Source organism: Ailuropoda melanoleuca, chromosome 6 (assembly GCF_002007445.2).
Source record: "Ailuropoda melanoleuca isolate Jingjing chromosome 6, ASM200744v2, whole genome shotgun sequence".
Classification (NCBI taxonomy): domain Eukaryota; kingdom Metazoa; phylum Chordata; class Mammalia; order Carnivora; family Ursidae; genus Ailuropoda; species Ailuropoda melanoleuca.
The window spans coordinates 14508088-14519435 of record NC_048223.1 but is presented as its reverse complement, the minus strand read 5'-3'; the positions used below and the strand labels follow the sequence as shown (position 1 = coordinate 14519435).

At 43.1% G+C, this 11348-nt stretch overlaps 1 pseudogene; it reads left to right on the top strand.

The window, feature by feature from the left end:
* Positions 1–7115: 7115 nt before the first annotated feature.
* LOC109490360 lies at positions 7116–8292 on the top strand (annotated as a pseudogene).
* Positions 8293–11348: the final 3056 nt, after the last annotated feature.

The following is an 11348-nucleotide window of genomic DNA, read 5'->3' as shown; positions in this document are numbered from 1 at the left end:
GCAGGAGCAACAGAGTAGAGAATCATATAGGCAGATAGTCTAACAACTAGTCTGAAACTGCAGGTCTATGGTGGTTTTAATTCATCACCCGTCTATGTAACGAGGCATTAATGGGGCCTGCAGAATGCAGGCCAATTATAAATTGCTTCTGAGCTTGATAGAAAGGTAATGAATATTATGAAGGATACATTAATCCAAGAAAAATAACTGCTTTAAATAAGCAGTTTTATTATCTAAAATGAGAGGAATAATGTCCACATTAAGGATTTAGGAGATATATATATAGTCATTAAGGTAGCCTTTTGACATTGGAGCCAAATGAGACTACAATTTTCAGTGACTACTGGGTGTAGGTAGTAACACAGGAGCTGGGTCGAGCTTCAGTTGTCAATTCATTTCACCTGGGAACACCCTCCCCCAACTGAACTTTCCAGGGATTCCATCAGAGCATGCAGCAAGAAACTTCTGTAAGGGTGAGTTCCTTTGTTTCCAAATACAATGGAAAATAGTGTGTAAGTCTGTAAGTCCGAGGGACACCAAGTCCCGTTCAGGAGCCATCGTAGCTGTTAAATGCTTGAGCAGACAGCTTTCCTACGTGAGAAGCTGGGTTAACTAGGTANTCCTTTGTTTCCAAATACAATGGAAAATAGTGTGTAAGTCTGTAAGTCCGAGGGACACCAAGTCCCGTTCAGGAGCCATCGTAGCTGTTAAATGCTTGAGCAGACAGCTTTCCTACGTGTGAGAAGCTGGGTTAACTAGGTGGGAGGCACTCATTCCCCCACTTAAAGGGGTAGCAGATTTAACAGGGAATAACTTTAAAACTTTCTTGCAAATACTTAAATGTTCCACAATTTCCAGTGATATTTCAGGAAACAGTCTTCTGCTTTTGTCTTCCTTTAGACCTGAGCAGTTTTTGACCCCAAGCTCTGAAGGTTTAATCTTAAACCAGCGGATTTTACCATTTCTTACCTTGTTAGGACAAAGCGGCAAAAATTTTCTATAGCCTCTGTTAACACCAGTTGGATGATTTTACCTTTTTCTCCCGGGAAAACTCAGAAAACTTTGATTTTTTAATCTTTTTTCATCTTTACATACAAAATAAACTATTGTTTTGAATGTTGGCATATGGAAACAAAACATTACCTGAGGACAGAGACCGAGTCCTTCCTTTTTAATGCCTGAAGTTTATAGTCTCTCCTCCCTAAAAAAGCCTGCCGCTGAAGTTTTTATCCTGGGTGAGCAACTTTCTTTACAGGAAGCAGGGTGACTACAGGTGATGTCAATGGTTCTCAAACTGCTGCATTTTGGCATAACCTGAAAGTTTTTAAAAACTGATGCCAGAGTCCGGCGCCCCCTCCCTTCCCCAGGAATTCTAGTTTACTCCGTTTGCGTGTGACTTGCCCACAGGGAATTCGTGTTTTTTTTATGTTCCCTAGTTCATTCTAATGTGCAGCAAAGTTTGGGACCCACTGGGTTACTTCAAAATAAGAGACAGACGATCTCTCTGTGACTGAGTTGGAAAAGTCACAGGGCTAGAGAAATGTAGAAAATGTTTTCAGTTGTATTCTGAGCCCAGAAAGGATGATCACGTCTGTAAGCACGTTCTTGGATACTCTGAAATGGGGGCAAATTCCAACTGAAATGGGCGGGGGAGGGGGCTGTAAGCTCAAATAGTAAATTCTTTTGATTTTCATATATACCTTTTTATAGTTCAGGAATTATCGATACAAATACCATTTTTAATATTTCCCATCTCTTAGAAAATGATCTCACCATTAACAGGATTATTGCAATTACTTTGTTTTCCTTCTCTATGCAGTGATCTTATTCTGCTGGCCTTGTGTCTTGACAGTAAATCTGACTGTTCCAGAATTTACTCCCTGCAATTGTTAATCTGCCCTACCCTGCTCGTGGCTACTTTTAATTTGCTCCTCCATTATGCTGCCCAGTTACAACACCTCTGGGTTTTACAGATTTCTTTAGAATCATGCAGTTCTCCCTGATGACTCCAAGATGAACCATAATTAACTTTGCAAGAGATAAGCATCAGCAACTGCAGAATCCCACAGCTCATCTACTTAGGAATTGGAACCTCAGCCGCGTCTGCTACCCACACTCTTGGCCTGAGATTTACTTCACTCACCAGCTCTTTCCTTTTAAGGGTCAGATGGGTTGCACTTACGCATCCATTTTAAGGGCGTGTAGGCACAGAGAGGAGTCCTCTTAGGCTTGGTTTTGGCTTTAACGTTTTGGCACCATTGCGATTTTCTTCCTGGGTTTCTCTGATTTTACAGTTCAAATGTATGTCTTTAATTAGAACCCGAATTAAAGTTGGAAATCAGGAACTCCCACCCTCAACAGCACCATGACAATGGGGGTGAAAGAAGGTTGCAAACTTCCATTATATTCCTTTGTTCTTCCCTGACATTCGCTTCTTCCTTCTCTTTCTTTTAAACCTTAGCTCCAGTTGGGGGCTGTTTAAAAAAAAAATCATTAAAGTGTTAAATAGCAAATCATTCATTGGAATTTTTAAAAAGCACTCAAACAGTGGGGTGCCTNGAATTAAAGTTGGAAATCAGGAACTCCCACCCTCAACAGCACCATGACAATGGGGGTGAAAGAAGGTTGCAAACTTCCATTATATTCCTTTGTTCTTCCCTGACATTCGCTTCTTCCTTCTCTTTCTTTTAAACCTTAGCTCCAGTTGGGGGCTGTTTAAAAAAAAAATCATTAAAGTGTTAAATAGCAAATCATTCATTGGAATTTTTAAAAAGCACTCAAACAGTGGGGTGCCTGGGTGGCTCAGTCGGTTAAGCAACTGACTCTTGATTTCAGATCAGGTCATGATCTCAGGGTCGTGAAATTGAGCCCTCAGTTGGGCTCCCTGCTCAGCGCAGAATCTGCGTGGGGTTCTCGCTCTTCCTCCCCGTGCCCCTCCCCCTGCTCGTGTTCTAAATAAACAAACAAATAAAATCTTTAAAAAAAAAAGTACTCATACAGTATTTAACCTTGGGCCAGGCGCGCTTCTAAACAGGAGCAAGTGTTGCTCATTTAATCCCTGGCGGTCCCTTCAAGATGAGAAAATAGGTTCTTGGAGGTTAAGTAGCTTGCCTAAATCCCATGGCTGGTGATGAAGGAGCGAGGATTCCACCCCAGGTGTTTTGGCTCCAGCACGTTCTTAACCATGAGGCTCTGCTTCCACTCCTCTAACTGGATTTAAGGCTGGAGAAGCGAGGTGGGAGAGAAATGTTTCTTCTCGTTTGACTTGAAAATGCCCTTTGCCGTATTGCCATCCCAAGGTCAGTGTGGACGCACTGGAGCCTGGCTTCTCCACTGCCTGGCTCTCAGAGCAGTGGCGTACAGACTTCCCAACGTGGAGGTGAGCTGTACTGTCTTTTATTTACTTGCTGGGGGTGGGGTTTTATTTTTCTTAGGATTATTTATAAGGAAAATTTTCAAATACAGGAGTCCAAAGAATAGTGTAATAGATGCCCTGGAACCCATAACCCACCTTCCATGAATATCAACTTGCAGCCACTCTCCTTTCACTTATGAACACCCCCTCCGTTCTTTAAAGCTAAACCCAGACCAATTTCATCCATAAATACTTCACCTAGAGATAAAGACTTAACCATAATAGCATGACCACACCTAAAAACCTAACGTTTTCTTAGTATCAAACAGCCAGTTGGTGTTCACAGTCTCTCGTTTCCTTGGTGCTTTACAGTTGGTTTGTTTGAAATAGAATCCAGGAGGATGACCTGTTGCATTTAGTTTTCTAAGCCTCCCAGATTTCCCCATGTTATTCTTACCGTTCAGTTATTGAAGAAACCTGCTCACTTGGCTTGTAGAGTTTTCCACATTCTTAATTTAGCGGGTTGCTTTCCTAGATTTCCTGGGAGTCGTGGGTCGGGCATTAATTGATTGCGTCCGGCTTCCAAAGCTGCCCGTCCTTGCGCTGCGTTGTGACTCAGGAACTCCGGACCCTGTGCACATCTCTCCTTTGCCAACAGAGGGCGCTAGAGCCACACTGTGAGTCAGCAAGGCCCCTCTTCGGGTCTGCAGGGCGGCTGGCAGATCGGCGTTTGGGGCCGACCGCGTGCACCTCAGCGGCCCTCAGCGTTCAGCCACGACCCCAAGTTTCTCTGCCAAGGTCAGGCTGGGTACTGCGGTGGCAACCACGTTCTCCCCTCACGGGTTTGAGCCTCGGCCTTGAGCAGGCCCCCAGCTCCAAGTTTCCAGGTTCCCTCGGGGCTCACTGTTCCTCAGCTGTGGGGGCGGGGCCTGCTGTCTGCGTCGCTACTGCTTACACCTACCTACGTACCCTTTCACCCTGCTTAGCAGTTCACCAAACGTTTTACTAGTTCATAATTCTTTATATTACAGTTTTCCTGTTACATATACTGGTTTAATTTGTTTCCTGGCTGAATACTTGCTGATGAAATGGTACCAGGAATGGTCTCAGGTGAAAAAACTTCCAAGTTTGGATTTGGGGTTTGGTTTGCTGGTGCCACTGGATTCAAGTGAAATGATGAGCTCCCTGCCAGTGGGAATGGGCTGCTTATGATCCATGACGTGCCATGGCAATACAGTTAAGGTGCTACTTCTGCTGGTGATTAAGCAGGGGCCTTGGGAGCCCCTGAGCTGGGCTGCACTTGACCTTTACAGCAGTGATGTCTGCCAGGACCCAGGAGGGGCTGCTTCTGCACCCCCTGGAGTGTCTCTGAGAATAAATGGCAGGCTCAGGTCCTTAAACTCTCAGCTCAAGTCACAGTCCAGGGACGAGAGAGCCTCCAGGCCAGACCTACTAGAATCATTTCATGTAGCTGGGGGACTGATTGATGTTCCTGAAACCAAACGAAATTGTGCACAAGGCAGAATTACAACATCAGTTGAATTCACAACCTCAGTAAGTGTCTCATGTGACATTTAGGATATTGACTGGGAAAGACGGTGCCTGCAACTTGGAACGGCAACATCTGGTTGGACTCAGACTAAACAGAGTTTTAAAACTTCAAGCCTCAGGGCTCCTGTCTGGCTCAGGCGGAAGGGCTTGAGACTCTTGATCTCGGGGTCGTGAGTTAGAGCCCCACGTTGGGCATAGAGCTTCTTTTAAAAAAAAAAACTAAACTGGATTTAATAAAATGTAAACCAACAACAACCTTCAGATCTCTCTGAGCTTTCCTTGCCAGTGGACATAGTTTGCCCTCCTGTGGTAGCTGAGAAAGCTAACCTTTTCTTGAAAATCCTGAGATTCCCCACTTGAGACAGATTGCTTTGCAAAGACATGCTCATTCTCGAGAACGTCTTTGTTACCACTACACCCATAGCTAGAGTGAGGGAAAGGAAAGCGCTTTTCCTAACATATATTGGCAGAAATCTGGGGAATAAGCGTGGGAGTGTATTTGAAGGGTTAAAGCCAGGAGAACAGAATGTAACGTTAAATGGAGATGAATTCATTGATAGGGGTGCACTTACTAGAGATTCTGGATTGAAAGTATTACCTCTCAAGATACTAACAGCTTATTTGGTTGGCCACCAGAGCTTGGACTCAGTGGTAGCCTGTGTTGTTTGTTTTTGTTTATATTGAGGTATAATTGATATGTAACATACTAGTTTCAGGTGTACAACATAATTTGATATTTGTATGTATTGCAAAATGATCGCTACAGTAAGTCTAGTTAATGTCTGTTGTCAGCATAGTTATAAAATTTTTTTCTTGTGATGAAGACTTTTAAGATTGATTCTCTTAGCAACTTTCAGATATGCAATAGAGTTAGTAACCATAGTCACCACGCGGTGCACTACGTCCCCAGAACTTACTTTGCTTATAACTGGAAGTTTGTGCCTTTCCACCCCCTTCACTCATTTCTCCTACCCCACTCCCTACAGCTGGTCACCCCCCATCTGTTGTCTGTATCTATGAGTTTGGGGGGGTTGTCTTAGATTCCGCATGTAAGTGAGATCTGGTATTTGTATTTCTGTCACTTATTTCACTGAGCATAATGCCCTCAAGGTCCATCCATGTTACAAGTGGTAAGATTTCCTTCTGTTTTTATGGTTGAATAGTTTTCCTGTGCAGTGTTGGTGTGGGTGTTCGGGTATGTGTATACATCAGTGTCTTATCCTTTCACCCATGGGTGGACTTTCACTTAGGTTGCTTACATTAAATAATGCTAAAATGAACATGGGGATGAAGATATCTTTTTAAGCTACTGTTTTTGTTTCCTCTGGATACATATCCAGAAGTGGAATTGCTGGATCATAGGGCAGTTCTATTTTTAATTTTTTGAGGAATCTCCATACTGTTTTCCCTAATGGCTGTAACAATTAATATTCCCACCAATAATGCAGGAAGTTTCCTTTTTTCCCCACCTGCTTGCCAACACTTGTTATTTCTTGTCTTTTTGATACAAGCCTTTCTGACAGAGGTTAAGTGATAGCTCCTTGTGGTTTTGATTTGTGTTTCCTTGATGGTTAGTGATGCTGAGCACCTTTTCACATACCTATGGGCCATCTGTGTCTTGTTTGGGGAAAATGTCTATTTAGGTCCTCTGCCTGTTTTTTAATTGGATTGATTCTTTTTTGCTATTGAGTTGTAGGAGTTTTTATACATTTTGGATATTAGCCCTTTCTCAGATATATGATTTACAGGGGGCAACTTTAGCCCTCCACACCTGGCAGTTCCTGCCTACCGCTTTTACAACTTCCTCAGAACTGTGTGATCCCCAGTGGGCAGGCTGACCTGCGCTGCAGCAGTGGCTATGGCTGGAACATTTCTTGGTGGGGTCAGCGGGACAGAGTCCATGCTGCTTGGTGCCACAGGCTGATTCCGCCACAACCCTGGGAGCAGTGGTGGTGGGCAGCTCTGAGTCCAGACCTAAGTCTGGCATTTGGTGCCCTAAGAGGACCAGGAGAACTTCAACCCCAAGGCACCTGGGTGGTTCAGTGGGTTAAGCCTCTGACTCTCTGTTTTGGCTCAGGTCATGATCTCGGTTGTGAGATTGAGCCCTGCATCGGGCTCTGCGCTGGGCATGGAGCCTAAGACTCTCCCTCTGCCCCTCACCTGGTGCTCTGTGTGTGTGTGTGTGTGTGTGTGTGTGTCTTCAAAAAAAAAAAAAAATCACCACAACCCTGAGAAGGCAGCACCCACCCAGCAACCCCCATCTGCCCCAGGCTGGCGGTACTAAAGGCCAGGAACCTTCTAGCGCCACGGCAGAGGCCTAAGACAGGATGGGCTGCATCTTTTAAGGGTCTTCCTATAAACGATGAGCGCATCACTGTTCCTCCCTGGAAAGCAAACCATAAACAGCCTGCATTTACCGTTCATGTGTATGACGCAGAAGGAGAGGCTCAAAAGAGGTCGGCTGAATCTACAAAAAAACAAAACAAAACAGAACATGAACATGTCCGGGCTTTTAATTCAGCTATTACTTTACCTGGACCAAGAAAACCATGGGTACCTCTCGACGGTCCGGTAGACGGTAGTTTGGGCGGCCACATCCTATGGACGAATCAGTTGTAGCAGAAGACGGAAGCCGCGACGTCAGTGAAGTCCGGACTGCCGCGAGCTCGTTCGCACGCCCCTTAGCGACCTGGAGGTGAAACGTAAGCCTGAATGGGCTACGTGAAGAAACAGCCGGACGTGACCAGCAGCCCGAGGGCCGTCCTTGGGGACTGGTGAGCTGAAGTAGGAGAAGATAAAATACAGAATGAGCTGCTGCCTCGGTAGCTTCCTTTCATCGATGTCTGCGTGAGAGGAAAAGTTGGGCTCGCGGGCACTGCCGCTGCGCTGCTGGCCTCGGCGTTGGCGGCACCACGGCCGCAGCGGCAGTGCGCGTGCGTCCCTCACGGTGCCCACACCGAGAAGCAAGTCGTGGGAAGGCGACCCGAGTTCTGAAGGTGCTCGCTTTCGACCTAGCTGCACCAACAGCACATCCGTGTCTTACCCCGTTCTTGCTGCACCAGCAGCCTGCCAACTGCAAAGCTGACAGCTGAGCCATGTTTGGGGGCGAACTAAGTTTGAGAGGTGCTGACCCCTACCTGAAGTACTTGCCGTCCGTCATGGCTGGAGCGGCCTTTCATTCGCACCCTGCACAGCCACAGGGCAAAGCCGGCCTGAATTTTTAGTTCAAAAGAATGCATACGCCTTGGAAAGTCTTCAGCCTTGTCTCCTGGACCTTGGCCGGACCTACCTCAGAGCACCAGGGCTCGAGCAACTGTCAAAAGTGTAAAAGTTCAAAGTGTCATGGTGTTTCTCTCCTCAATCCTCCAGGGACACTAAGTGTGTAACAGTGAAACAGCCTTTTTCTAAGACGTAAATCACTGAGTACACGGTGTATAGTTTTGCTAAGATTTTAACTTTTTTTTTTCTTTAAAGATTTTATTTATGAGAGAGAGTACGAGCTCANACAGCCTTTTTCTAAGACGTAAATCACTGAGTACACGGTGTATAGTTTTGCTAAGATTTTAACTTTTTTTTTCTTTAAAGATTTTATTTATGAGAGAGAGTACGAGCTCACACACAGGAGCGGGGGTGAGGGGTGGAGGGAGAAGGAGAAACCGACTCCCCTCAGAGCAGGAAACCCAACAACAATGTGGGGCTGGATCCCAGGACCCTGGGATTATGACCTGAGCCGAAGGCAGTCGTGTAACTGACTGAGCCACCCAGGCGCCTCTCTAAGGTTTTAATTTTACAATCATTTCTGAATATAGAAGTTATGGTCAAGTACAAATTATGATGTCTATTACTTTTTAAATGGCTTTAATTTGTATATCTTTTGTACATGTTACTATCTTAGATATTCGGCTAATTTTAAGTGGTTTTGCTAAGTTATTAATGATGCCAGCTATCAGACAATAAGAATAAGAACTGATAAATGGAGTTGGGGAAAAAATATATGATTTACAAATATCTTCTCCCTTTCTTAGATTACCTTTTCCTTTTGTTGGTGGTGTCCTTTGCTGTGCAGAAGCTTTTTGTCTGATGTAGTCCCACTTGTTTATTTTTGCTTTTTGTGTTAAATCCAAAAACTCCTCACCAAGACCAATGTCAAGATATGTACTGCCTATCTTTTCTTCTAGGAGTTTTATGGTTTCAGATCTTATGTTCAAGTCTTTAAATCATTTTCAATTAATTTTTGTGTGTGGTGTAAGATAGTGGCCCAGTTTCATTCTTTGGCATGTGGCTGCCCAATTTTCATAACTCCATTTATTGAAGAGACTGTACTTTCCCCATTGTATATTCTTGCCTCCTCTGTCAAATTAATTGACCATATATACATGGGTTTATTTCTGGACTCTCTGTTCCATTAATCTGTGTGTCTGTTTTTATGCCAACACCATACTGTCTGTTCCAGCTTCATAATACAGTTGGAGCATAGAAAATGTGATGCTTCCAGCTTTGTTCTTCTTTCTTGTTTCTTCTTTGACTAAGCAACCTTGAGAAAGAAGAACAAAGCTGGAAGCATCACAATTCCAGATTTTAAGATATGTTATAAAGCTGTAGTAATCAAGTAGAGATTTGATGACAGTTTCCCAAAGAAGACATCCAGATGGCCAATAGACATAATGAGATATCCCCTCGTGCCTGTCAGAATAACTAGTATCAAAAAGAAAAGAAATACCAATTATTAGCAAAGATGTGAGCAAAAGGAACCCTTCTGCACTGTTGGTGGGAATGTAAATTGTTACAGTCATTGTGGAAAATAGTATGGAGGTTCCTCAAATTAAAAATAGAAATATCTTATCCAGGGACGCCCGCCTGGCTCAGTCAGTAGGCATGTGACTCTTGATCTCCGGGTTGTGAGTTTGAGCTCCATGTTGGCTGTAGAGATTACTTAAAAATCTTTCAGAAATATCCAATAATTCGACTATTGGGTACTTACCCAAAGAAATGAAAACACTAATTCAAGAAGATGTATGCACCCCAAATGTTTATTGCAGTATTATTTACAATAGCCAAGATATGAAAGCAGCCCAAGTGTCCATTAATAGATGAATGGATAAAGAAGATGTGGTGTGTGCATGCACACACACGCACACACGCTGAAATATTAGCCATAAAAGGATGTGATTTTGCCATTTGTGACAACATGGATGGAACTAGAGGGTATTATGCTAAGCAAAATAAGTGAGAGAAAGACAAGTGCCATATGATGTCACTCATACGTGGAAACTAAAAAATAAAAAGCAGAAGCAGACCTATAATTACAGCGAACAAACTGATGGTTGCCAGAGGAAAGGGGGGAGAAGAGACACAGGCTTCTATTATGGAATAAGTCCCGGGAGTAAAACCTCAGCAGAGGGAGGACAGTCAGTGACACTGTAATGGCATTGCACAGTGACACATGGGAGCTGCCCTTGTGGTGAGCCTACCAGAGCATGTAGAGAAGTTGAATCACTATGTTGTATGCCTGAAACTAATGTAACATTGTGTGTCAACTATACACAAATAAAAGAAAAAAATTTTAAAGATTGCTTTGGCTTTTCAGTGTTTTTGTGGTTCCATACAAATTTTTGGATTGTTTGTTCTATTTGTTTGACACATGCCATTGGGATTTTGATAGGGATTGCATTGAACCCATAGATTGCTTTAGGTTTTCACATTTAACAATGTGAATTCTGGCCTTAACAGTGTTAATTCTCCCAATCCATGAGCATAGAATATCTTTCGATTTATTTGTGTCCTCTTCTGTTTCTTTCATTGTGTCTTCTAGTTTTCAGTATACAGGTCTTTCACTGCCTTGGTTAAGTTTATTCCTATTTCATTCTTTTGATGGAGTTGTAAATGAACTGTTTCCTTAATTTCTCTAATAGTTCTTTATTGATCTGATAGTGTATAAAAACACAACTGATCTTTGCATATTGATTTTTGTATCATGCAACTTTACTAAATTCATTTATTAGTTCTAATAGCTTTTTGATGGTGTCTTTAGGGTTTTCTATGTATGTCATCTGCAAATAGCAACAGTTTTACTTCTTTCTTATTTTTCATGTATGATTGCTGTGGCTAGGACTTCCAGTACTCTGTAGAATGAGTGTTGGGAGTGGACATCCTTATCTTGTTCCTGATGTTAGAGGAAAAGCTCTCAGCTTTTCATCATTGAGTATGATGTTAGCTGTGGCTTTGTCATATACAACCTTTATTTTGCTGTAAATTCCCTCAATACCCACTTTGTTGAGAGTTTTAACCATGGATGAATGTTGAATTTTGTCAAATGCTTTTTCTGCATCTACTGAAATGATTATTTAAGTTTTACTCATTTTGTTAATGTGGATTTATTATGTTGATTTTGTGGATATTGAGTCATCCTTGTATTCCAGGAATCCTACCTGATGGTGGCAAA